The 27,851-nt window shown below is 46.5% G+C and overlaps 2 long non-coding RNA genes across 4 annotated transcripts in view; one reads left to right on the top strand and one right to left on the bottom strand.

Moving 5' to 3' along the window:
* Window positions 1-5,397, top strand: part of LOC135970712 (uncharacterized) — a 29,071-nt gene extending 23,674 nt beyond the window's left edge. For both annotated transcript variants that reach the window (XR_010586560.2, XR_010586559.2), the window contains one exon: window positions 3,132-5,397. This is a non-coding gene — a long non-coding RNA (uncharacterized lncRNA). The remainder of the gene's footprint in view (window positions 1-3,131) is intronic.
* LOC135970713 (uncharacterized) overlaps window positions 1-27,851 on the bottom strand; it is a 43,445-nt gene that overhangs the window by 14,055 nt on the left and 1,539 nt on the right. Inside the window, exon 2 of one of the 2 annotated variants that reach the window (XR_012434260.1) lies at window positions 341-1,211. The exons of the other annotated variant lie outside the window; for it this stretch is intronic. This is a non-coding gene — a long non-coding RNA (uncharacterized lncRNA). The remainder of the gene's footprint in view (window positions 1-340; window positions 1,212-27,851) is intronic. 2 annotated transcript variants of the gene reach the window in all.

Genomic DNA, 27,851 nt, shown 5'->3' with positions numbered 1-27,851 from the left:
CATTTCCTCATGTTTCAGCGTCCTCATACCAAGCAAAATAAGCTGACCTTTGAAGAGACGAGATCTTCAAGGGGGCTGTAGATGGACACGATTAGGGAGATTCCAGGTGCCTCAGAGGGGTCACTGCAGTTCCGACTTGTCCTCAGGGAAATCTTGCCATTTTGGGGGGATAATGAACTGAATTTTCATCACAGTGGAATACATATCATCGGAAGGGATTTTTAAAGGAGGCGGGGGAGAAGTGGATTGAGAATTTTCCATAGTATGAAGGTTAAACAGAAACCAACTACAAAACAAAGCCCGAAGAGCACTCAAGCAAATATCAAAATCAAATCCTTACCACGCTGCCAAGGACCGATATCCGGAGCACGGGACCAGGAGCTGGACTCACAGTGGGATCTCCGATCAGTCACAGAAGGAGCTTGACGAGCTCAAGGGGTCTCACTCCCTAGGTGGAGAAGACGGGGCTCCAGATGGGTTTCCAGTCTGTCCTGGCAGCTGGTTTTGTCTAGACTTTCATAGGGAGCGGTGAACCAGTTCCAAGTGGGGGTGATTTTACAGTTGGGATGTTCATGTCATCAGGAGGCATCTGTCAATCAGCTGGAATATCTAGCTCTGTTTCTAGCTTGTTTGGAGGAACAAATAGTTCAGCTAATCATTTAAGAAACGAAGAATGGTAATTTGGAGGGTCTCTGTGTGTCCTTATCACAGGAAACAAGGGGGTCACCCATGACTGTTATGGAAATCGCAAGAACAAGTATACAGTATTTATGAACGGACCTACTGGTCTGCTAGTAGGGCTGCCATAACAAAGTACTGCAGAGTGGAGGCTTAACCACAGAGATGCATCGTCTCACCATGCTGGAGGCTGGAAATCCCAGGTCAGCACATGGACAGGGCTGGTTTCTCCTCTGGCCTCTCTCCTTGGCCGTCTTCTCCCTGTTTCCCCACATGGTCTTTCCTCCATGTGTGTCTGTGTCCTCATCTCCTCTACTTATGAGGACACCTGTCACGCTGGATTAGGGCCCACCCTAGCGACTTCATTTTACCTTCATCACCTCTTTAAAGACCTCTCCAAATACGGTCACACTCTGAGTTACTGGGAGTTAGGACTCCAACATCTGCATTTTAGGAGGACACAACTCAGTCCGTGACAGTGAGTCTTCTCGAAGTCTCGTGGGAAAGAGTGATTCTTTGCAGTAAGTCATTTCCTGGAACACAAAAGGATGGGAGACATCTGCCATACAAGTGTGGGCAATTGCCTTTGGCTGTCTTCCAGAGGCACAGGGCTCAGGTGCAGCCCTGCACTGTCACGGGGTCCCAAAAGAGGCCCCTTGGTTTGCTCCACTCCAAGCTTCCATGAGCTGATGGGGGAGGGGTGGGAAAGAACTCGCAAGGGAACTGAGACCTACTGAAAAAAGGAAGGAGAAGTAAAGAAAATGTCTACGGGGCTGAGGGAGACAGGGGAAATGTGGTTTGAGGCTGACAAAGGGGGGGGAGAATGAGAGAGCCACACAGCAGGAGGCCTGGCTGTAAGAGAGAGAGAGATTCTGAACGGGTCTCCAGGAGGCACAGAATGTGAGAGACAGGTGAGTGAGGGAAGATTTCCCCACAAATCTTCGCCCTGTTAATCCACGCAGGCTCAGCCCCACAGGAGTTGTTTGGTGAGCACACATATTACTGTTCAAGACTGGAATCTGATTCATGCACCTTTGTGTTCAGCCTCTGCGAAGAAAGGCCTGGGAGCAGGGTGCATGGAAGGGCCTGCTTCATTCTGGGTGCCCAGCCTCCAGCAGGTCACCTCTCCTGCCAGATGCATGGGCAGGCAGCTTGCCTCCTTCCTGGACTGTGAGGTCCCTGATGACAAAATGAATGCAGCTAGTTGGAATTCTGCTTACTCAACCTCTCTTGAGTGAATGAGCAGTGAACGACCTGCTGCCGCCTTACTGTTCCCTCTGCACACAGCAGAAGCTTGGATGGAAGAAATTCCTGGGTCCCCCTGAAAATGTTCTGGCACTAGCACGTATGAATCAATCCAGACCTTTTTTTGCATCCGATTATGTTTTCAACTTGCATCACCTCTTGGGGGCACTGAAGTCATAATTCTTCCATTCCCCATGTGTCCTAACCAGGCAGGAGCTGCATGGCTGTCTAAACCCTTGTGGGTTTGTGACAAATGGGCGAGTGTTGAAAGAGAAAGGCAAACAAACTGCTTTCCCAAAGAAGTCGGGAGACGCCCTCGACAAGCCCTGGACAGAGCAGAGAATGGGCTCCGCCAGGAGCTGGGGAGAGCCTCGGGGAGGCTGCTATGTCCAGGACTTCAGCCTTACTGCACCTACCCTACCAGTCTGTGCCCTGAGGACCTGAACTTAGCCCTGTGTGTGGATATCTGTTGGAGAATGTGCTAAGTGCCCAGAAGAGAGGCCAGGGAGACAAAGGCAGCAGGGCAGGATGGCAAAGGGGACACCTCCGCCATCCAGCCTCCTCTTTCTGTCTGGTGCTTACGCATCTGGGTGCCACACACTTCCTGTGCTGCCCAAACCAGCGCCAGCCCAGTTGTAGAGGGAAGTAAGAGAACACGCACAGCAGAGGCCTGGAAGTGGCCAGGGAAGGAGGAGAGGCCAAATGCAGTGCCTGAGTACTTTCTTTTTGGGAGGTGCTATGAGGTGTGCAAAAGCAAACTGTAATGGCTCTCAGTAACTTCAGCAAGTGCCAGCGCTCAGCAGCCGCCCTTCCAAAGAGGGGTCGCTGGCAGCTGCAGCATCAGGGGGAGTGGCTGCATAGGACGCTTTTTCTAGTGCTGTTTGGCTTCACGGTTCTCCAACACAGATGAGCTGGGGGGTGGATGGTTTTAAGATCCATTTGTGTACCGTGAAAGCACATGGCCTGTCTTCCCAAGAGTTTCTGCATTTCCAACGTTTTAATCCACAATAGAAAAGAGTCTAGAAAAACTAATTGCAGTTAGAGCAGGTGTTCCTTGTGCCAGTATCCTCATATCCTCCCCCTAACTTCCCAAGGAACCCCCTCAGCAGAATGTGGTATTGTCTCTTAAAATAAGAACAAAAGCAGCAGAGCCAGAGATGGAGCAGAAAAAGCGAGATGTGACATTCCTCCTACATTTACTTCCTCAGGTCCTTTTCCAGGAGTAAATGGCCATCGTGCACCCCTGGGAAGAGTGCTGCATCCACGGAGGACCTGGGCCAACAGTGCTCTGAAATGGGTTTCATGAAAGCATCTGTGACTCATCCCTGTCCAAGAATGTTTTCATTAAGATTCAGCAGAAGCGATGTGCCAGGTCAGCAAATACAACTGCAAAACTGGGGCCTGCCAGCCTGGCCAACACAGCAAGACCCCATCTCTACTAAAAATTAAAACTAAAATTAATTAGCTGGGTATGGTGGCTGTAGTCTCAGTTACTCAGGAGGCTAAGGTGGGAGGGTCACTTGAGTCCAGGAGGCCGGGGCTACAGTGAGCCGTGATTGCACCACTGCACTCCAGCCTGACGCCGTCTCAAAAACAAAACAAAAAAACCTGGGGCCTGAATGCAAAGTGAAACACTTGCTCCTGTTAATCGTAGCACTTGCATTACAGGCCAGGTGGCTCCTAGCATCCGTCCGCAGCACAAGGCCATGTTGTGTAGCAGCACATCCCTAGTCCAGCCGCAGGGAGCTGCCTGCAAGGGGAAGTGGTGAGCAAACAGCTGCACAGCAGCAGGGAAGCTCCATCTGCCTCTCACTTCACGGCCCTCCCCAGCTGCTGCAAAGATGCTGGGGGCCCCTTCCACACGCAGGCCTATGTTCTAGCTAATGAAAGCCAGGAGACTGGCAAGATTAAGCAGAGGCCTCATGAGTGATCTGGCAAACCCCACTGCACTTCAAAACAGATCCCTAGATTCTGGGCTTCACCTCATTTAAAAAGGACATTGTGTATACTGTTTCAAGTACATAAAATAATGAGGAGATGAGAAAGAGGAAAGAAAAATAGTTTTCAAAAGCTATCCTTTAATTCCCTCAGAAGCACAGCTCTCAGTGTCTACAAAGGGCTTAATCTGCGCTTGGTCGGTGGACAGAGTAATCCATGTGCTTGGCCCAGTGTCCTACTCTGTGAACATTCTAACTGCATGAGCACACTGGGCAGCTGCCTGGGACCGGGGGCTGGCACTGTAGCCATGACCTTGTGGCTAGTCCCTCCGTGTGACCAAGCTGAAAGGCATTAAGTGGATTAAGCGGCTCCAAGTAACACGGAAGGCACTCTTCCTCTTTTGCAGAACAAGGCTCTCATTTTCAGCTTTAAGCCACTTTATTTCCACTTCTAAGAGTCAGGACTGTTGTTCTGGATCTCAGTGAGACAGCACCCAGCACACCCAGTGGAGTCAGAGAACTCTCAGTCTCTTGCCGATAGCCTGAAAAAAATAGGGACCATGGAGGAAGGAAGGCCAGGCTGCACCCATGGGTCAGAGGACTGGGAATTCCCAGGCGTCACTTGGCCTTTGACATCTGTTCATCTTTAGAGGCCAGGATTCCAGCAGTCGGCCCATGATGACACAGACAGGGCTAGGGTAGGAGCCATGCATTAGAGCCAGAGGACTTCTCCTGAACCTCATTCTCCAACAGCCGCAACTCTGTCCTTAACACATGCTGATGACAAAATGAATGCAGGTAGTTTGAATTCTGCTTACTCAACCTCTGCTGAGTGAATGAGCAGTGAAACGCCTAAGGGGGGCAAAACTGAGCAGTAGTCCCAGATAAAACACACATGGAGTGACTATGCGGTGGTCCATGCTTTGCCAACCAGCAAGCATAACCACTTTATGCCACGAGTATAGAGTCTGTTTGGGATGGGCTGAAGGCTTCCGGGTCCTTCAGAAATGTGCAAAGGACCTCTTTCTCCATGGTGAGTGGACAGGCTCCAGGAGATCCCAAAGGTCATAGATTCCAGAAGTGAGGTCTAAAATTCCCCTGGGGCGCAAGACACAGAGAAAACAAATGTATTCTAGGGACCCCCAAGACCAGGCCCATGGCGGGGGTGGAAGGCTTCCAGGGAGCTATCAGAGTGCGGCACTTCCATCCTGGAGTCAAGCCGTCCACAAACAAATGCAAGAATGCAGAAGGGGGCTGGAGGCGAGAGCAGCAAAGAGGCAGGCCAAGGGTCAGGGAAGGGCAACTGTGAAATAACGAGGTGATTTATACAATTTACTGTATATTTCAAGGTAGCTAGAAGAGAAGAATTGCAATGTTCTCAACACAAAGGAAAAATAAATGTTTGAGATGATGGATATCCCAATTACGCTGCTTTGATCATTGCATATTGTATAGAGGCATCAAAATACCATATATACCTCCAAAATATGTACAACTGTTACATATCAATAAAGATTTTAAAATAGAACTTTAAAAACTAACCTCGTGATTTAACACTGAAGCGAAGAAAAAAGACTAGTTTATATCTGTTCTGTAAGATTCATTCATTCATTCAATCACTCATTCTGCGAGTTTCTACAAAAATTTCAAGTTCCAAATCTACATACCTACTCTGGAGGAAAAGGGCTCCTCAGGAGCCAAGGAAACACGGTCGGTCACTGTATTCTAAGCTGTGACTTCTAGTCACGGCAACGTGCTTTTCATTGACTGATGAGAATAAACATTCAAATGGACATTCAGAAAACTGTTTCTGCCGGGTGCAGTGACTCACGCCTGTAATCCCAGCACTTTGGGAGGCCAAGGAGGGCAGATCATATGAGGTCAGGAGTTTGAGACCAGCCTGACCAACATAATGAAACCCCATCTCTACTAAAATACAAAAAATTAGCTGGGCATGGTGGCGGCAGGCATCTGTAATCGCAGCTACTTGGGAGGCTGAGGCGGGAGAAACACTTGAACCCAGGAGGCGGAGGTTGCAGTGAGCCAAGATCGCGCCACTGCACTCCAGCCTGGGAGACAGAGCAAAACTTCCTCTCAAAAAAATATTAAAATTTAAATTTAAATTTAAAAAACTGTTCCTGGTCCTCTTGTTGTTGGGTAAGAAACCCAATCTCATCGGAAGATGCTCCTCTTCTGACCTCCATGCTTCGAAGGTCCCCCTTCAGAGCTGGCCCAGTGTCAGCCGTGGAATTCTTGCTGGGTTCAGCATTTCCTTTGTCTCTCGGGCCAGTCTTCAGGTTCTGACAAGTGGGTGAATTTTCCCTAAATTTTCATGTAACACAAAAGGAACTTCTGTGCTAAGGAACTTTGTGGGGGGTGTGGTTTCTTGCTTGTGGCTTGGGTCCTGTCACTTATGTTCCTCTGCTGAGCTTTGCTGGAGGAAGGATTGAGAACACCTGCTACAGCCACAAGCCTAGAGGAGGTGTGGGCGAGCAGAGCTGCCCCAGGGCCCCACTCAGGACACCTGAGTGCCAACACCGGACCTGCTACCAATAGGCTCTTGTGCCTCATTCCCATCACCGTGGGGAAATACAAAAGGGCAAGGGGTAGGGGCAGACCTTAGTCTAGATCAGGATTTCTCAAACTTGGAACTACTGATATCTTGAGACAGAAGATTCTTTGTTGCAGGGATTGTCCTGTGCATTTGTAGGATGTTTAGCAACATCTGTGGCCTCTACTCTCCTACAGTTGTGAGAATCAAAAATGCCTGCAGACATTGCTACATGTCCCCAAAATGGGGCATCCAGCCCCTGGTGTAGACCTGTGATGTGTAATCCAGAAGCCACATGTAGTCACTAACCATGTGACTAGTCCAAATTGAGATGTGCTTTAAGTATAAATGTACACTGGATTTCAAACATTAAATAAAGAACAAAAAAGAATATAAAGTAACCCATGAATATTAATATATTACATTTTATATTATTTATATTTTATATCGATTATTTGTTATAATGATACTATTTTTATACATCAAGTAGATTAAAATATATCATAAGAATTTATTTCATCTCATCTCTTTTTTTTACTTTTTATAATGTGGCCACTTAAAACAATTGAAATAACACATATGGTCCCATTGTGGCCACATTAGATTTCTACTGGCCAGCGTGGGACTAGACTCAGGCTAAGATCCTCCCCATTCAGGTTAAGGTCCTCCCCATTCAGGCTAAGGTCCTTCCCATTCAGGCTAAGGTCCTCCCTGCTCAGGTAGTCCCAATTCTCTGTGAATGAGTTACTACTGCAGGAATAATAAATCATTTTCCAGCACTATCTGCAGGTAGCTGAGGCGTAACAGAGTGTGGACACAGAATCCCATCAGAAAATTTCCAAGGTGTGTTTGAAACTCTCTCTCTTCCATACTAAACTAAGCAAAACCTGCAGCATCAGCGTTTAGAGGCAACACCCTTCTCCATCCCACAGAGGAAGCAGCCCTCACTGTCAACATCCTGTTCTGGCAAGCCCATGGATGCAACAGGCCCTGGAAAACCCCATGCAGAGGCCTGGGGAAGCCAGCCTCACTGTGGAAACTTTCCACTCCCAGCTACCCATAAGTAAGAGAGCCTGGGACCTGCACTTCTCTGTAGCCAGGAGAGCCAGCTCCTCATGGGAACTGGTGGAGTGCTTCATGATTTACTATCTTTCCACACACATCACCTTTCTTCATTCCTACAACGGTCATGCAGCTGTGAACTAAGATGTCTCCATTTTATATGTGACCAGTAGAAATTTTGCTCCAGAAACGTTTATTTCTCCTTCTCCTTCTTCTCCTTCTCCTTCTCCTTCTCCTTCTCCTTCTCCTTCTCCTTCTCCTTCTTCTTCTTTTTTGATGGAGTTTTGCTCTTGTTGACCTGGCTGGAGTGCAGCGGCGTGATCTTGGCTCACTGCAACCTCCACCTCCCGGGTTCAAGTGATTCTCCTGCCTCAGCCTCCCCAGTAGCTGGGATTACAGGCACCCGCCACCATGCCTGGCTAATTTTTGTATTTTGAGTAGAGATGGGGTTTCACCATGTTGGCCAGGCTGGTCTCGAACTCCTGACTTCAGCCGATCTGCCCACCTTGGCCTCCCAAAGTGCTGGGATTATTGCCAGTGGGCCACTGGCCCACTGTGCCTGGCCCATTTCTTCATTTTGATCAAATTAAATGAATTCTAAGCCCAGATGCCATGAGAGTGGTCAGAAATTCAATCTCAGCCCTTTCTCCACTGTCCCGTCTCATCCCAGCTCCTGCAGTTAGTTGTTCCAGAGGCAAAAGTCTAGGGTTGTGAGCAAAGGAGAACATGCATGGTGGCTTCTCTGGTTTTCCTCCCTGGTCATCCTTACTAGATCATTGTCTTGGCCCACCTGGTACCGCAAAGAGCTCTGTGTGCTGCTCACAGGATGCACCACCCCTTGCCAGGTTTGGCCACCTCTGGGAGCTGTGACTGTGACAATCCAGGACTCAAGTTCCTAGTGACCCCCCCTGAATTTTCAACCCACCGACTCTCCCCTAGCCTTGGGAAAGCAACCTGTCTCATCTCTGCTGGGCAGCTAACTCTCCTTGAAAACAAAACCAAACCAAATGCACCAGCCTCAATGGTCTTGTCCTCACATACACTCCATCCTTAGGCACGAGCTAGCGTGATCTCCTGAATGACTTTAAGCTTTCAAAATAAAATCCATGAGGGAAAATCTGCTTAACACCTACAGCACAAACCTCCTAGCAAGATGAGGAGCTCGAAGGCCGGGAGGCTTTCTGGGAATGGAGGCATAAAAAAAGACAACAGACAAAAGACAACTTAAGATCTCTATAAACGATGCTTTTTTCCGCCAATGGAGAAACCAGGACTCTGCAAGGTCAAATGACCTGCTCAGGATTACAGTTCTGTTAAGAGTCAGAGGAGGGACTCAAACCCAGGACCCCTGACTCCATCTAAACATATCATGAGCAGCTCCTATTCCATGCTCCACCCTGAAATCACTGAAGAGCATGGAAAGGTATCTGTCTGCTCTGCTTCACTGTAAGTTGATGACTTAGGGAGATCCCCAGGCCCTCAATTCTAGTCCTAGAAACTCCTTCCTCAGAGGAAATGCTCTGTTCCCCACAACCAAGTTAGGGCACACTTCTCTGACTACCTGGAGCATAGCTGGACCTTGCTGGAACATTTCAACAAGACCTTGTTAAAGAGGTGATATTAACACATTACTAAACTAGATATTCTGATTTACAAGAAATGTTTCTCTCTCAACAATCTACAAAAATGTTTCTGTTTTCTTTTAAAAAACAAAGTATTCAGAGAAACCCACAGGAGCTTCAGGGGTTCTGCAAAGAGGTAATTCCAACTGCACTGTTTTCAACCGGGTGGTTCTGGATAGAGGAGTTCACTGGGAAAGCCAGTTTAGAGGAGGTGTGAAATGTAGGGTTATCTTAACAGATGGAGTGCTTCTCAGCCAGGATAACTAAAGGGCTGATCAAAGTACTCTATCATAAAATTATAAAAGGAGCCCTAAAGTTAGAAAGCATCCTGGACATACCAGTAGGCCCAACTGAGGGACTCTGCAGGAATCGTCACGTAGAGTGTGAAGTTTATTAGAGCACCAGAAACAAAGAGCTGGGACTTGATGTCCCCACAGGAGATGAGAATCACAAGACCTAATATAACTTCTAGAAAATGTGTTTGGCAAAGGTTTCTGTTGAACTTTAAAGAAGAAATGTTCTACTCTACTCAATAAGCTTACCACATGCTGCACAGCTAATGATAGAACTGGAAGGATCTACCTATAAAAAAAAAAGCATGACTTATAAGACATGAGAGAATATAAAACACACACACAAACAAAAATCAAGTAATTGTAACTCCTTAGAACACTAGATGCTTGTTGAAAATGACAGCAACAAAAGTTGAGTTTCACAAACACGAAGTTGAACCAAAAAATCCCGACACAAGAGTACACATTCAATGATTCCATGAATATAAAGTTAAAAACCAACAAGACCAGCTGTGAATAATCAGTATGGCAGTTCTTCAAAAAATTAAAAATGGAATTGTCATATAATCCAGCAATTCCACTTCTGGGTATATTCCCAAAAGAATGTAAAGCAGGGCGTCAAAAACATCTTTATACACCCGTATGCAAAACAGCATTATGTACAACAGCTGAAGGACGGAGGCAACTCAAGCGTCCATCAACAGATGAATGAGTAAACAAAATGTGCTGTATCCACACAATGAAATATATTCAGCCTTAAAAAGGAAGGAGATTCTGATACACGCTGCAGCATAGATAAACCTTGTGAACATCAAGCTCAGCGAAATAAGCCAGACACACAAGCACGAATGCTTTATGATTCCACTTGCATTGAAGTACCTAGAGGAGTACTATCCATAGAGACAGAAGGTAGAACAATGGTTGCCAAAGGCTGGGAGCAGGGGAAATGGGGAGTTGTTTAAGGTGTATGGAGTTTCAGTTTTGCAAAATAAAGAGTTCTGGAGATGGACGGTGTTGAGGGTTGCACAACAATGTGAACATGCTTAATGTCACTGAACTGTATACTTTGAAATGGTTAAGATGGTAAATTTTATGTTGTGTGTATTTTACCACAATTAATTTTTTTTTTTAACCAAAGGGAGGAAATACAGGCAAACTAAGCTATAGAACCTGGGAGCTGGTCGTGTTCTATAGTTTAATGGGAGTGCTGGTTACGTAAGCCTTTTTAGTTTTTGAACTTTTATCAAACCAAATATTTAGAATTTTGCCAGTTTTCTCAATGCATGTTATGGTTTAATTAACAGTTTTTTAGTTTATAGGAATAAAAATTAAAACCTACCTATATAAGAAAGGCCACAAGGATGAAAGAGAATCTAAATTCTAGAATGATATGCTATCCTATTAACTTTTGCTCACATTTTGTCCCATAATAGCTTCTGGAGCTCCCAAGTTTAAAAGCAACTCTGATTTTTGTTTTTATTGCCACTTTGGTTAATGAGCAAGAACAACCACCCCCAAAAGAGTCCATTTTTGTTTTTAAAAAGCTTTCTTTTAGGAGTCCCTCCCACAAGGCTGCTCAGCACAGTCCAAGCTCAGTCAAGCACTTCGAGTACAAAACAACTGGAGTGCGTGGAGATCTCACTGTGTGAGCTTTGTCGGGATTAGGTAAATCACAGGTGCACCCTTACCTGAACCAGCCAGCAGCTTACTCATTAATCAAGTGCTTAAGAAACTGTTGCTCCAAGTTCCCCTCTCAGCCTGGCAGACTGGTGTCTTTGGACTGGTTCCCAGTTTGGGGCCCCCTCGGCTCCCCTTTTCCACTCTTTGCCAAAACTTCTCCTGCAGGTCCTGTCTTATTCTCTTCCCTGCTGGATTCCCCATGCGGAGTTGGCCTCTCAGGTTTCTCCTCCTTGTGTTTCTCCAGCTTTCTCTGACTCCTGCCTGCCAGGCTGCTCTCAAGGCTCAGGTTGTGATCTGAACCAGTTTCTCCACAAGGAGCCCCAGGTCTGTCCTCTCCGAATCATCGTCATTCTTTGTAAAGCTTTTCTTTCTACTTGGATCCTATATCCCTTCCCGCACCTGCCCACGGTCCAAATGCAGCACAGAGCTCACCAAAACCAGCTCTGCATGTCATTCCCATCTGCTCAAGCCTTAAAAATAATAATACTGACTTCTGTACAATAGAATAAGCCCTGCATCCAAACAATCTAATGCTCACAACATCTTCATTTTACCAGAGAGGAAACTGAGGCTTGGAGAAGTAACTTGCCTGTGAGCCTATAAAAGTGGCAAAGCTGACCAGGTGTGGTGGCTCACGCTTGTCATCTCAGTACTTTGGGAGGCCAGGGTGGGAGGATTGCTTGAGCCCACAAGTTGGAGACCAGTTTGGGCAACAAAGTGAGATGCCTCTACAAATAATTTTTTTAAAATTAGCTGGGTGTGGCAATGTGCCTATGGTCCCAGCTACGCAGAAGGCTGAGGTGGGAGAATCACTTCAGCTCAGGCAGTTCCGGCTGCATTGAGCCGTGATCACGCCACTGCACTCCAGCCTGGTTGACAGAGCAACACCCGATCTCAAAAAAAAAAGGAGGTGGGGGGTAAAGCCAAGATGCAAAGGTTGCCTGGATTTGGTGTGCTGCCTATTGCACGGGGTAGGGTATATTCAAAGCCTGGTCTACCTTCTGCTGAGCTGAAGTCCTACTGCTGGGTGCCATTTTCCCCAGGACACCATGGCATTCAAATCCTGCTGGCTTCCTCCAGCCACTGTTAGAAGAACATTAACAGCAAATCGTGGAATGTCAGGGATTCAAATAACTCTTTAGAGGCCCTCTGATTACATCCTTTTGTTTTAAACATCACATATAAGCCCAGGGCCCTCTGTTTACTTTTGATTTTACCCAAATAGAACCAACTAGGGAGCAGATGTGTGCAGCTCAGCAGGAATCCAGCTTTGGGGAAATACTAATGTCTCCAGACTTGGGACTGGCTTTGTGTGAAATGCTTGGTTAGGGGAAAGGGGCTCCCTGCTGAACAACACCAGGAAAACATCTCCCAAAGGCACCTGTGGCATCTTTAAGCTGTGGGTTGCAGGGGTGCCCATAAAACAAACCCTCAAGGTAGAAAATACGCATATTATTTCAGACTCAGCTCTGTCCCCTGGAGGAAACCAGCACGAACAGCCAGCTTTATCCTCTCCTGACAATCCCTTACAATGTGGGAGCAGGGCCCCAGGGTTCCCACAGGGCCTGAAGAGGACATGCCCAGGGCTCCAATAGCCTTAGAGAGCTGCTCACACAATCTGGGGCTGGGTGAGCACCATCAGGCTTATGGAGAGAGACTAGGCCAAAAGTTCAGGCCAGTTCTGTTTAAAGAGAGAATACTTTTTTGAAAAAATTGTATTTCTTCAGAATTTGCTCAGGATTATCAGAAAAGAGAGAAGGAAAAACAAAACCTTTCGTCCTCTAAAGTTGAGCAGGGAAAGGATGGGGAAAGATTTGTTTCCTAATGACAGCCTTTTGTAACTGAAGATCTAAATAAGGAAAAAAAAAAAAAAAGAAAGAAACTTCTTTTCCATTTCTACAAGCAGTGGCCAGCCAGGAAAAGGACTTCTTGCCTAACCCTTCTCTGAAAATGAGGCTTATTCAGTCAGATTTCAACCCAACCTTCTCCACTTTCTGCCTCCATCAGCCTTCCGGGGACAGAATTTAGCAGTGGTCTGCCACCTCGAGCCGCCGCTCCCACAGGAACTGCCTCATTAAGCTCTGTGACCAGTAACTCCCAACTTAGGAAAAGCTCAAGAAGGACCATTTTGCACTCTGCTTTGCGCTGTCTTTTTTTCCAAGAACCCTCACTATATAAAACGTTCTAAACTTGGGAACACTAACTTCTGCACTGTTTCCCGCCGAGCCACAGAGCTCACACTAGCATCACGCTCTCCCTTTGCCAGATCTGAGCTCGCTGGAGGAAAATTCAAGTTCCTCTTTCAGCTTCTTTCCTTCACTTCTGGAGACAAGCTTCCCAGCTACCAAAACAGAATGTTTCCCAGGTTTTCCTCCCACACCTATGAACTTTGTTCCTTGATTAAATCCTAGTTTCCCCTCTAAACAGAACTGGACTATGTCCAACCAATTTCTTCAGCTTCTGCAAACATTAACTCAGCAGATGTTTTTTTCAAGAGGTTTGTGTTCAGCTTTTGAGTTGGTTCCGGAGGCTGCCAGTGGAAAGTCTGAGGGGCGTATCAGCAGCATTTTACCCCATCCCCCGCATCCCCTCTGGCCAGCCGGGCAGGAAAAGGAAGCCTGTTTGCGTGCACCAGCCTGCTGACAGGCCTTTGCCATGCGCTGTGCTTTCCTCTGTAGGCACAGAGGGACTGAGAGGGAGGAAAGATGAGCAACTCCTTCCCAAGCTGTAGGGTACATGGCTCCAAGAAACGCTCCTGGTCTGGAGTGAATGTAGGACCGTTTTCCTCTCACAGCCAGCCACATAAAGCTGCCTGTCTTCGGACATCTTTCCCCGACGCTTGAGCAGGCTGCAGGGAAAGGGGCCCGCTTGCCCTGAGGAAGGAAACTCTCCGCAGACCCTCCAGGAAGGCAGGCCTGGGGCGCCCGTTCCCCGGGGAGCCTGGAAACCCACAAGGCAGGAGCCATTAGAGGGCAGCACGTGCCTGTCTCATAACACTGAGCAGGCTCGGTCTGGTCGTTTTTTTTTTTTTTTTTCTTCCAATTACAGGGTGTTTCAAAAAGCAAAAGTACTGTGGCTCCAGCGTCAGCAGAAAAACAAGTTAGAAAGACAGGCGGGGGAGGGGGGAGTCCCTCCAACTCCAAAGCTGTGACACTGCTCTTGGGAAAGTCAGGATGCAGCCCTTGCGCGTGCTAGGAAGATATGTGGAGGTCCCAATACACGCTGTCCCCTTAGAGCCCCCGGGGCCCAGCACCGGACCCAGCGCCTAGAGCCGGTTCGCAGAGAGCGCGCTCGGGAGGCTTGGGCGCCATGCCCTTTGGGTCACTTAGCTCTTCAGCCTCCTGGAACGCTAGGACAAAGGAGCGCCTTGGTGCTGGCAGAAGCCTGGGGCACGGCTGGGTTTTACAAGGAAGGACGAAATCCGATCCCAGCAATCGGGATAGATCACCGTTGCCCGTCTCTGAGGTGACCCAATTCAGGGACCAGCCGCTTGGCCCTGAACACACGTGTGTCACAACCCCAGCTCGTACCCCGGCTTTGCCAGAGAGGTAAGAACGTGGCATCCCTCCCTGGGGCCAACGCGAGCGCCACTTGGGCGGCCCTTGCCAGGGCCGCTCTCCATTTCAAAGGGTCCCTGGGGCATCCAGGATTGGCCTCTGCCCCTCCTCCCACCGCACCATCTCTTCTTCCCACCGCACATCTCTTCCTGATTCACCAAGGGGTTCCACCCCAAGGAAGAGCTCTGGCGTGCTGGAAAAAGCCTGGGGCAGCACAGTGGGCCTCCCCTCGGTCCGGGTCACCAGAGGCAGGGAGGGAGGGGGCTTGCGTAATCTTACTATTCATTTCTCCGTGCAAGCTCCTCCGGACAGCCCTGAATTCATGACGCCATCTCATTGGAAGACCTTTGCCCCTCAAGGACCTGGGCAGATTAAAGCATCTAGCAGAGGTAACAGGTGACCAAACCCCAGCCCTGAGGTCTCACTACCTGCTCACAAGCCCAGAGCTGGGGTGGTGGGGTTCTCACTGCCTTCTCCCCACCCTGCTTCTCATTGCATTTCCTCTCCCCCACCCTGGCCTCGGAACCCAAGGAGGCGAGTTGTTAGCGGGTCCCTTCTCGCTGCTGTTGTCCAATCTGTCACCGTGCCTGACGTTTCTTTAGGAAATGATTACTGTTCGTTGCACACCATTCAGAAACATTTCATTTTCAGATCCTGCCCTCTGCACACTAGGTGCTAGGACCTCGGCAGGCCCTCTGAGTGGCCCAGTTCGGTACACTTGGTCATCAGCATCTGGTCTGCTTCTGCAACTCTTCCTTCTTCCTCTTTCAATTCATTGGTTTCAGTTGACAAAGATTAGGGAGCTTTTAACCCAGGGGCGTGCTAACCATAGAAATATCACTCACCGTCTAGCATAGAGTGCGCCTGTAACTGAATGGGGAACTTCACTTCCTTGATAGTGCTTCCAGTTTCCAATAGCATTGGGCTAGGTATTCGGACTAAATTTCCCACTGACAACCGTGTACAGGCTGGATAAAATATAAAACAACTCACAATCTTTCTGTTGAAATTGTCAAATAGTAAGAAGTAACATTGGCCGTTGATCCAGGGAGTCATGAGGGACTGTGAGTCATCACTCTCTAATCCTATAGGCATCAGAAACAAAATCATGGGTGCAGTAAATCAAAAGTCAAACTGACACATAGTTTTCATGAAATTTTCCTAATAAATTATCCCAAAAAACTATTCAGCTGGACAAAGATTATATTGCATGAATATTCATACAATATGTTTTCTGGTTGACGAATTCCACCTAGTCGACAGCTCTGTTAGATTCCTTTGGGGCCCTCTTGTCTGCCTTGCGACTGTACCATTCCTGTACAAAGTGCAGAAAGCACCTGCCTTTGTTGTTTGCGGCCATACTGGGAAAACCATGCCATTCCACTCTACCCCTCCAATGTCCATAATAAACAACTCTCAGATCTCTCGACCTGTTAGATTTTTAGTCACACTCACCAAAAAGGCTTCATTCTTCACTGCTGTGATTTTGGGCACATTCTTCACCTCCCTGAGCCTGTTTCCTCACCCCTAAGATGGTAGTAGTATAACTACCCCATAGTGTATGGTAAAGGTTTAAATAAGATAATGCAGAGAAGACATTGAGTACCACATATCAATAGTAAGTGCCCAATTAATGTTAGTTATTCCTATTGTTTTAGTGTTAGTATCAACCATAAATGGTTGTGATTGCCATCTTGTTTAAGAACATATTCAATGTTTGAATCTCTCTGGAAACACTGCATCAAGTATTCAAACTTCTTCAAAGTAAGACATACTTCCTCATGAAGCAGCCCATCCATCCTTGGACAACTTTGACTACTGTGAAGTGCATCTCTGTGTTGAAAATGAAGCTTGACTCCAGTGACCTTAGTCCTCCGCCTTGGAGCCCAATGTCTGATTTCTCTTCCTCATTATTTGAATACTGTTATCACATCCTTTTTTCCCTGCACTAACCATGCTTAATTCTTTTTTTTTTTTTTTTTTTCTGAAATAGAATCTTGCTCTGTTGCCCAGGCTGGAGTGCAGTGGCACGATCTTGGCTCACTGCAACCTCTGTTTCCTGGATTCAGGTAATTCTTGTGCCTCAGCCTCCTGAGTAGATGGGACTATAGGTGTGTGCCACCATGCCTGCCTAATTTTTTGTATTTTTAGTAGAGATAGGGTTTCAACGTGTCAGTCAGGATGGTCTTGATCTCCTGACCTTGTGATCTGCCCACCTTGGCCTCCCAAAGTGCTGGGATTACAGGCATAAGCCACTACATCTCGCTTTTTTTTTTTTTTTTTTTTTTTGGAGATGGAGTCTTGCTCTGTTGCCCAGGCTGGAATGCAATGGTGCGATCTTGGCTTATTGCAACCTCTACCTCCTGGGTTCAAGTGATTCTTGTGCCTCACCCTCCCAAGTAGCTGGGATTACAGGTGTGCACTACCATGCCTGGCTAATTTTTGTATTTTTGGTAGAGACAGGGTTTTGCCATGTTGGCCAGGATGGTCTCGAACTTCTGACCTCAGGTGATCTGCCTGGCTTTGTCTCCCAAAGTGCTAGGGTTACAGGCATGAGCCACTGCGCCCAGCCCCATGCTTAATTCTTTCGACCTGTCCTGGTTGGTCTTGACAAATGTGGATGTTTGGCCATTTCCTTCTTGAGTGTGGTGCCTGACCAGCTGCTCATTCCAAACATTGTATTTCCCTAAAGTCTAAACTCAAATCAGCTTTGTGGGGTCCACATCTGCTGGTGGCTTCTTTTACCCTACTTTTGACTAAAACCCTGTTAAGTCTTTTTGTCTGCTCAGCTACAGCTCCCTTATCCTGGTCCTGTGCTATTCATATCCCGCCCCCCCCGCCGCCCCAGGTGAAGATAGTGGCATATTTTCCTGTTAGAATCAGCCTATTTCCATGCCTTCCAAGACGTTTTGGATCTTGATTCTGTCCCACTAAATGTATGCTAGTCTCTCAACATTCATTAACCAGCAAATTTGGTAAAGAGTGACCTTCATGACTTCCTACGGGTAACATGATGAAAGTTTTGGACAAGACATGGCAGACGAGCCCTTTCTTGTCAGGGCCCAGCTCTGATATTCAGAGCCTGGCCCATCAGTCACCTCCCACAGGCTGCCTTCCGTGCTGTGCACTGTCTGTGAGGCTTGTTCTGCCTGGTCTAGGCCTTCACAGCAAGGGGCAAGAGGGATGTCAACAGTGCTTGTAAACCGTGAGAGGGACGGGGTATGGGGTTGCATGGGGGATGTTGAAGCACAGAGGATGCTTCAAGGGCAGAAAAAAAAAAAAAAAAAAAGAGTGAGCAAAACAAGGATGGTAAGGAAGGAAAAAACCAGTTAGGACAGTAATTGGGTAAGTTAGAAAGAGAGGAGGGAGAAAATGTTGGAGGAAGTAGGTAGGGATTAACAAAGAATTTTCTAAATGGGCAATAGAAATCAATGTAACAAAGATGGCAAGATGGAAATAGTCAAGGGCATTGGATAAGGCAAAACCCTAAAGCAAGAGGGGACTGAAAGGCCGCCAGACCGAGGAGAAGTTCTCCAGGCCACCCCGTGGCCATGGGGATTGTTGAGTTGCAGGGTTTCGTGCTGGTTACTGGAGCAGCTGAAAGCAGCCTCACTCGGACAGAGGAAAGAGCTTCCCAAGACGCATTTTGATTCTAAGAATATTGATTCCACGGAAGGATGTTTTCATGTCCTGAGAATCTTTAGACATAGGAAATGTACACATCAGGCTTTGCAGAATACATCTGCCTGGAAAGGGCAAGATGGATTTAAAATAATTTGTGAAAACAAACCATGATCCCACTGTGTTTTGAAGCTCCAGGTTTATGATATGTAACTCAGCAGGAGCCTGGCATGAGAAGAACTCATCTGAAGATGAGAAGTTGAGAAGAACTCATCTGCAGCTTTAACATTTGGGGAATGCAGCCTTTCGACAGATGTTTGCTAAATGGACAGGAGACTCCTGAAAGCAGAATTCTGCTCTTTCTGTGGACCAGCCCTGATTATTGGGAGCAGGTCTTAGCCAGTCTCCATGTGCAGTGCCTTTTAGTCTCACCTGCCTGCTACCTTATGCAGGCATGGAACTTAATATGCTAGCTGTGTTCTCCTAACCTCAGATATCTGTAAAACCAGAGACAGTAAGATAGCGTGGTAGAGCACAAAATGCTTATATTTATTTGAAGCAATGCTTCCCAGAAGTTTTTTAATGCAGCTTATGGCAAGAAACACATTTTACATCTCTACTCAGGACACAGACACTCATACACACACTCATACTCAACTGAAACAAACGTCTTATGAAACAATATTTAATTTCACTCTCTGCAGTACACACAATACGATCTGGTATTTTCTGCTGTTTCGTTGTTTTAATATCCTGAGCATAGCTTGCTGATAGATTACAACTCACAGTTTGAAAAGCATGGGCTAAGGGGCTTCAAATAGTGGTGACAGATTGAACACACACATTTATCACCTCTCCCTTCAGAGATCTCATTAAAATTATAATAAAGGAACAAAATGGCCGAAATCCACAAGGACAAAGAGCAACCAAGAGGGATATCAGCAGATAGGGAACCTCAACAAGTATCTATCACAATGAGTGACCCACACCCCCTAAAAGAGCCAATTTTGATGGTCCTCCCATAGCTTTGGCCTTATTCTTCTTTGTAATAGGATTCAGATTTTGTTTAAAATCCCCGTATTCTACTGCAAAGTCATGTTATCAGGAAAGACCAACCCTAACTCCAGTTCCATGGAGTAAATATTGATTAATCTAAGATAATTCTATTAATTGTGTTCCCTTTATCTGGTGATAAGTTTAAGAAGAGCTGATCCCTTAATTTTGGACATGGGAGCACAAGGGAAACTCACTCAAGACTGGGATTAATTCTGGGAAATATTTCACAGTTTCCAAAAGAGTCAGAGGAAGAGCTAATCCCAACTTGTGTATCTGGAACATACGCTACTGCCATTTTTTGTCCATGAAGGGAAGTACCCAATGTACTCTGGCGGAACAGACAGATTTTTGAAAACTTGAGTCCCCGATGATGTAAGTCAGCCACAAAGTTAATCAACCCCAGAGCCACCTTATTTCTGGACTTATTATGTAAGACAAAAAAATCGACTTGCAGTATGAAACACTTTTAGTTGGGTTTTCTTTACTTCAGCAAACGTATACACCAAGGCACAGCATCATAAAATTCCACAATACAAGGGACAAGTCAAGGAGCCCAGAACTTCCAATGTGGGGGACTACTAAGTCATATACAAATGAACTAGCATGTAAATGGTGTTGAACTTCAAGCACAACATTGGATGCTAGAAGAAAAAAATGAATGTCTTCAAAGTTTTAAAAGAAAACACTTTTCTACCTTGAATTCTGCAATCAACCATACCATTGATCAAGAATAAAAGTAGACAAAAGTATCTTTAGACATTAAAGGATGAAAATTTACTTCCATGTGCCTTCTAGGAGCTAATAGTTGATGGGTTTCAGGAAAAGAAAAGAATATAAATGAAAATAAGGGAAGAGAAGGGACCTAGGAACCAGTGATTCCAGTCAGCAGGGTGGAAGAGCTGACAGCTACACTGTGCAGTCCAGATGGGAGTAGAAGGGAAAGACATCCAGGGAAAAATTACGTAGACTTAACAGAGTAGAAATATGGCAGATCTAGTCACAAAGTGATCATCAGAAAGAAATCAAATATACTGTATTGTATAACAAATTACCCTGAGACTTTCAGACTTAAAATGATAGGTATTTATTATCTTCCATTTTCTGCAAGTCAGACATCTGAGAGCAGCTTAGCTGGGTAGTTTCAGCTCAGGATCTCTTCTGAGGTTGTCAAGATGTCAGCTGGGGCTCCAGTGAGCTGAAAGCATGACCAGAACTGTGGAATCAGCCTTCACCATGGCTGACTCATGTTGCAGTTGGCAGAAGGCCTCAGTTCCTTGCTGGCTATGGGCAAGAGGCCTCAGCTTCCTGCCACATGGACCTGTTCAGAGGGCTGCTCAAGTGGCCTAACATGGCAGCTGGTTTTTCCCAGAGCAGGCAATCCGTGAGAAAGTTGGTGGGGGAGGCTGTAATGCCCTTTATGACCTAGTCTCAGAAGTCACATGTCGTCATTTCTGCCATATTCTATTTGTTAGAAGCAATTCACTAAGTATAGCCCACTTATAAGGCAAGGAAAATAGGGTTCTGCATTTCATAAGAAAGAATATTAAAGAATTTTGGACGTGTTTTTAAACTATTACACATATGCATAGAAAAATAGCATGTAAGTTAATAAGTGTGGCAAAGAGATAACTTCAAAGGAAGCAGAATCTAAAGAAAAAATATAATCCTAATAAACCATGCAGATTTGCTGTTAACAGTATCGACATAGTTTTGGTGTTATAAACAGTGATTATTGATTTAATTAAAAGCAACTATAGGCCAAGCGCAGTGGCTCATGCCTGGAATACCAGCACTTTGGGAGGCGGAGGTGGGTGGATCACCTGAGGTCAGGAGTTGGAGACTAGCCTGGCCAAGATGGTGAAATCCTGTCTCTACTAAAAATACAAAAATTAGCCAGGCATGGTGGTGGGTGCTTGTAATCTCAGCTACTCAGGAGGGTGAGGCAGGAGAATTGCTTGAACCCAGAAGGAGGAGGCTGCAGTGAGCCGAGATCATGCCACTGCACTCCAGCCTGAGTGACACAGTGAGACTCTGTCAAAAAAAAAAAAAAAAAGCAACTATATAGCTGTATAAGAGGGATGAGGAAAGATGAATAAGAGAGGATAAGGGAGCTAACTTTTCATTAACTCTGAGGAGGCCAATTGACATTACCTATAACTGATAAATCAAAAAAACACTATAATCAAGACAGTCTTGCAGTCTTACACTGGCAAAAGAACAAGTAGGTCAATGAACCTCTTTGTTCATTGAAAAATAGAAACCCTGACATAGACCTCACCCAAATACAATCAACTGATCTTTGACAAAGGGGAAAGGATAGTCTTTTCAATAAATGGTGCTGAAACAACTGGGCATCCACATGCAAAAGAATTAATCTAGTCACAGACCCTACATCCTTCACAAAAATTAACTTAAAATGGATCATAGATGCAAATGTAAAACCTAAAACTGTAAGACTCCTAGATGGTCACAAAGGAAAGCATCTAGATGACCGCTGGGTTTGGGAATGACTTTTTAGACAACACCAAAGAAACAATTGATTAAAGAAGTAATTGATAAATTGGATTTTATTAAAATCAAAAAATTCTGCTCTGTGAAAGACACTGTCAAGAAAATGAGAAGAAAAGCCACAGATCGGAGAAAATATTTGCAAGAGATATATCTGATAAAGGATTGTAATTTGAAATATGTAAAGAAGTCTTAAAACTCAACAATAAGGAAACAACCCAATTAAAAAATAGGCAAAAGATCTGAACAGATACCTCACCAAAGAAGACATACAACTGGCAAACAAGCATATGAAAAGATGCTCCACATCATATGTCATTAGAGAATTGCAAATTAAAACAATGAGATACTGCTACACACTTATTAGAATGGCCCAAATCTAGAATCCCAATAGCATCAAATGTTGGCAAGGATGTGGGGCAGCAGGAACTCCCATTCATTGCTGTGTGAATGCCAAATAGTAGTTTGGAAGACAGTTTGGCAGTTTCTTACAAAACTGAACTACTTCTGCAATACGCTCCAGAAATTGTACTCCTTGGTATTTACTCAAATGGGTTAAAAACATGTCCACACAAAACCCTGCACACAAATGTTTCTAGCAGTTGTATTTATTAATTGCTACAACTTGGAAGCAGTGAAGATGTGCTTCAATAGGTAAATGGATAAATCATCATGCGTCAAGACAGTGGAATATCATCTAGTACTAAAAAGAAATGCACTATGGAAGCCATGAAAAGACATGGAGGAAACTTAAATGCATATTGCTAAGTAAAGGAAGCCAATCTGAAAAGGCTACATGCTATATGAGTCCAACTATGTGACATGCTGGAAAAGGCAAAACTATGGAGACAGGAAAAAGATCAGTGGTTGCCAGGAGTTAGCGGGGAGGGAAGGATGACTAGGTGGAGCACAGAGGATTTTTAGGGCAATGAAACTGTAAGATATTATAGTGATGGATTCATGGCATAATACATTTGTCTAAACCCATAGAATGTACAACACCAAGAGTAAACGCTAACACAAACTGTGGACTTTGGGTGAAAATGATGTGCCAATGTCAGTTCATCAGTTGTGACAAATGGACCACACTGGTGCAGGATGTTGATAATGGAGGCAACTGTTTTGGGGATGGGGGCGGGTATATGGGGACTCTCTGTACTTTCTGTTCAGTTTTGCTGTGAGCCTAAAACTGCTCTAAAAATAAAGCCTAATAAGAAAAATCGCACACTAGTTCTGGTCTATCAGCACAGTTCTTCCCCCTCCCACTGCCAACTAGTCCCACCTGCCTCCTTTCCCGGCCCTTCCTCACTGCTGGGTCTTGTTTCAGTGCATGGATTACCAGAAGGAAAAATATTCCCATCGGCCTCTCTCTGTATAAAACACAGGAGTGAAATAAACAAGCTTTTCAATAAAAAGGCTGGGGTGGGGTGGGGGGGTGGGCTAGAGAAAGGATGACTGTTGCTCATCATCCTCAGATCCTCTGACTCATTGGCCCATAATCTCACCTGTCTGACAATCTTGACCCCTCCCCTAAGTCCCACGTACTTTCTTCCTTCCCCCATCTTGATGGCACCGATGGAAGAAACTCTGGACCACTTGTGCCAGGGACACCAACCCTGCATCCTCAGCCTTGACGGGGCCATGGTGATGAAGCAGTCCTCCCCCATCCCCACTCAGCTCCCTCTCAGTCCCCACAACAGTTCAACCTCAGATTTTTTCCTGGAGCCCTATGGCTCCCTTGTCATCCTGCACAATAGGTAGCCTTGCCTCCTACTAAACAGGGAAAGGTGAGCTAGCCAGTCCTGAATGCCCTGAGCTCTGCAACTCACCCCTGCCCTGCCTCCTGCCCGCTCCTGCCTGCTGCTGGCCTGACACTGGTGTGCAGACCTCATTCTCCTCCCTCTGCTAGCATCCCCTCCCTGCTCTCTTTGCCCTCTCCCTCTCCAGGTGTGCCCTTCATCGTATCATCACAATTCTCTCCAGGGAAAACCAAAACCATAATAAAGACAACAACAAAAATACTCTCCCAGGGATAGCACGAATTGCACCAAAAGGCTTCATTGCTGGGGCTGTAGCGGATTTTGACTGGGCACTGAAGGTGGCGAGTCCCTAGGTTTGAATTGCAAAGGCACAGGTGGAGTTGTCAAGCAGAAGAGTGGGTGGTTAAAAAGTGGGCAGATTTCGGCCGGGCGTGGTGGCTCATGCCTATAATCCCAGCACTTTGGGAGGCCAAGGTGGGCGGATCACGAGGTCAGGAGATCGAGACCATCCTGGCTAACACGGTGAAACCCCGTCTCTACTAAAAATACAAAAATATTAGCCAGGCGTGGTGGCGGGCGCCTGTAGTCCCAGCTACTCGGGAGGCTGAGGCAAGAGAATGATGTGAACCAGGGAGGCGGCACTTGCAGTGAGCCGAGATCGCACCACTGCACTCCAGCCTGGGTGACAGAGCAAGACTCTGTCTCCAAAAAAAAAAAAAAAAAAAAAAAAAAAAAAAAAAGGTGAGCAGCTCTCTTGGTTTGTTACTCCCCCAGCCCCTTTCTGGCATATATAACCCCCTCCAGATACACCGCTAAAGACTTAAGCCTTCTTGAAGTAGATACCATTATAAACCCCTACCTCCAAGCAAAACAGCAGAAAACCTTACACACAGAAACTAGCCATCAGATTCCTCCAGCAGCCTTGGCACTCCCTCTAACTTCTGCCCTCTTTCTTCTTTGCCAAATTTTCTAAAAGTAGCTTCACTGTCCTACTTACTAACCTCCTGTAGGCTGGTGTTGGGCTCCACCACACACCCATTAACCAGCTCTTATTATCACACTGGTTACTGCTGAATTTCCAAGTCTAATGGACACTTTTATTGTGTCTTAATAACCTCTGTGGGGCACTGACTCATCACTCTTCCTCCTGGAAATTTCTTCTCCCCTGGCTTCCATGACCCTCTCTGGCCTGGTTCTCCCCACCACCACTCCCACCGCAACCCAACGAGCTTTTCTAAGCTCATTTCAGCCTCTGCCTTGACCTGGCCTTTCTCCCCCAGATGGAGCTCCATCCTGGTTCTCTTTGCTTCTTGTGCTCCACACCCACTGTGAGGCTTCTGATCTACACACTTTCTGTACAGCACACACCCTCCTGACCCCTGGAGCTGCACTGCCATCCCAGTTATCAGTAACGAGGCTCCCAAAGTGGGTTGAAATCTGAAGATCCAGTCCAGGAGGAATCTAGGTATCTGCAAAGGCTAAACACACTAAGAGAGTAGGCAGAGCTGGGGGCACCCCTGCCAGGTGCTGGGGCTGGAGGCTCTGTCAGTTCCTTCAGATGAGTCTCCTAAGAGCTTCGGGACTAAGTAGGGGATGGGGCGCACTGATACGGGGAGAAAAGGACCTGTCCTGGGATCAAACAGCAGTGCTAGGGCTCCACATTAGACCACAATCAACCCCCTCCCAATCAACAAAGCAACACTCAGCTGTCCCAGTGCATCTGTTCAGGCTTTGGACACACAAGTGCAGGTTTTAACTCCATGGCACAAGTGTGCATCCATTTTCAGCCTTATTTGGGGGAGGGGAAAGCTGTTTGAGTCATTTTATATGAAGAATCCACTGAATGGAACATTTGTTACTATTTAATTAGAACAAACAGAAAACATAATAGCTATGTAAAATGGAAATTGCATAAAACATGATAAGTATACACAGAATGACCCACAGCAACCTGCCTTCCTCTCAATAAGCATCACCAAGTGATGTCCCCACCAGTCCCCAGTGCGAACAGGGATGCCCTGACCATCAGCTGGTTAGACATACACCTAGAAGCATTTTGTAAAGTCAGCTATCGGAACTTAGTCATTAGAATGTACTAAAAACTAATCCCGTACTTGAAGCAACATGGATAAAATGAAAAGGTAAATCACTCATGTTTAGTGACAATAATTAAATAATAAGGCTAGACCCACCGTAAAAATGTCAACAAGTTGGGAGAATGTTAAGAGAGCAGAAAACTTCAGACAGATGATACAAAAAAGCAGAAATGGGGAACTTGGGAGGAATTCTGCTTGTCTAGGGTCAGGATGGTAGGAAGCTTTTGTACCACGTATGGTAGCGGTGGTGTCACCTTTGGGTCCAGCCGGAAAAATAAAAACAGATGCCAGCCATAGGCAGAGGAGGAACAGCAATGTGTGTGATTGCATCCATGACCTAAAGCCCACGTGGTATTAGTGGGGTGGCCAGGGAGAGGCAAACGGTGACAACAATGATAGTGTCAACAGCACAGGGTAACTGTGGCCCAAGCACAAGCACTTTTCTGATTACCATCTATAAGATGACTCCCCAGGCTAGGTCAGGCTAGATGACCTAGCCCTGAGCTTTTATTATATCTGCAGATCCATATATCCAACCGTCTGTTGAAAACATCGGCAAGGATGTCTCTAAGTGTTTCCAGCCCAACATGTCCCAAACTAAACTCTTAATCTTATCAACAAACTTGCTCCTCCTCCAGGCTTCTCTGTCTCAGTGACATGCCTATCCACTCCACTGCTCACGCCGGAACCCCTCAAAGCAGCCTTAATTTTTCCCACTGTCTGTTCATCCCACCTCTGAGCCGCCATTTTTACACTTCCTGTTTGTCCACATCACCATCATCACTTGCCTGGACTTCTATACTCCTAAATTGGCTTTTTGCTTCTGTTCTCACCTTCACCCCTGTAATCTGTTCTCTCCCCAGCAGATAGAATAACCATTTTAAAACTTAAATCCAAAATCTTCCTGTGGCACTCAGGATAAATCCCGGCCTCCATAGACTCACAGGGTCTGGCCTCTGCCAGCTTCTCATTTCTCCTGCGAACACTTCAACTTGCAATGAAAACTTTGCCTATGTGAGTTCCATTCCCAAGTTCTCTTGCATCTGCCTATTCACTCCAAAGAGAAATCAAGCTCCTTTTCAGGCTAAAATGCAAAATAGAGTTTGGCGTATCTCCTAAGAAGGCCAAACTCCGAGCCAATCTTTTAAAATTTCTTGCCCACGTAAAAATTCTTGAAAAGCAATCTCGATTCCCGGCCAGACTCCCTGCCCACGTGTTCCCCACCCGCGTGCCTACAGCTCCATCCGCCTGCTCTGGTCAACACCACAGCTGGGCCCTGCCCCTTCGGAAGCTGATGCTCCAGCGAGGGCGGCGGATTTACGGTGCAAGGTTACTTGGAGCGTAAATCTGGGCCTCAGGAATCAAGGGCTTTGACATTTTTACAGCCTCCTCCTCCAAGCCCCTGCACGGACATGAGGCAACTGGAGGGAAGAACATCTGGTTTTACTTTTTTTATTCACGGCCACAGCTTCCATCTGACAAAATCCTGGATCTCGCCAGAGTTCTGGTTCTGGCTGAATGAATGAGAGACGAGGCCGTGCTCTGCAAGAGATCTCGTTTTCCTGCCTCACCATGGTGTAAGGAAGCCACCAGGAATTAAAAGAGCACCACCATCGCACTGAAACAAAACACTTGCTTGAGTCCTGGCCTGGGCGGCCACCTGCCAACTTGCTAGAAATTAAGAAAGGGCGTTTCTGAGGGAGACAGGGGGAGCCTCCGGGCCTCTCTTGCAAAGGGGGCTGAGGCCGGGGTCTTGCGCGGTGCATGCTGGGACTTGTAGTCTCCGCGGGCAAGATGGCCGCGGGGTTCTCAGTGCAGGACTCAGGGGCTCCTCCTCATAACCCATTCCTGTGATCTCTGACACAGCCTGCCACAGCAATGACTGCCGTGGCCAAAGGTCACCTTGGGAGAGTGCATACAGAAACACACATCAGCCGCTCGACTCTACGCGCAAAGATAAGAAGCCGCTCTGATTAGGTGCGCCTTTCTGGACATGACTCGCCCAGAGCCCCGCCTCTTGACAAGGGGCTTCCTTTTCATCTGATTGAGAACTCCAGACTGGAGCAACTTCAGAAAAACGTGCCCCTCTCTGCTGTCCAACCAGCAGGGATGATCAGAACAATCAGAAAGAGGTCCCTCTGAGGAATGTTCTCCTGCAGTGAACAGAGCACCAGATCCCCTGTCC

The sequence above is a fragment of the Macaca fascicularis genome, chromosome 4, assembly GCF_037993035.2.
Source record: "Macaca fascicularis isolate 582-1 chromosome 4, T2T-MFA8v1.1".
In the NCBI taxonomy this organism is placed as follows: Eukaryota; Metazoa; Chordata; class Mammalia; order Primates; family Cercopithecidae; genus Macaca; species Macaca fascicularis.
Note: the sequence above shows the minus strand (reverse complement) of the source record. Positions and strands in the feature narration are given on the sequence as shown.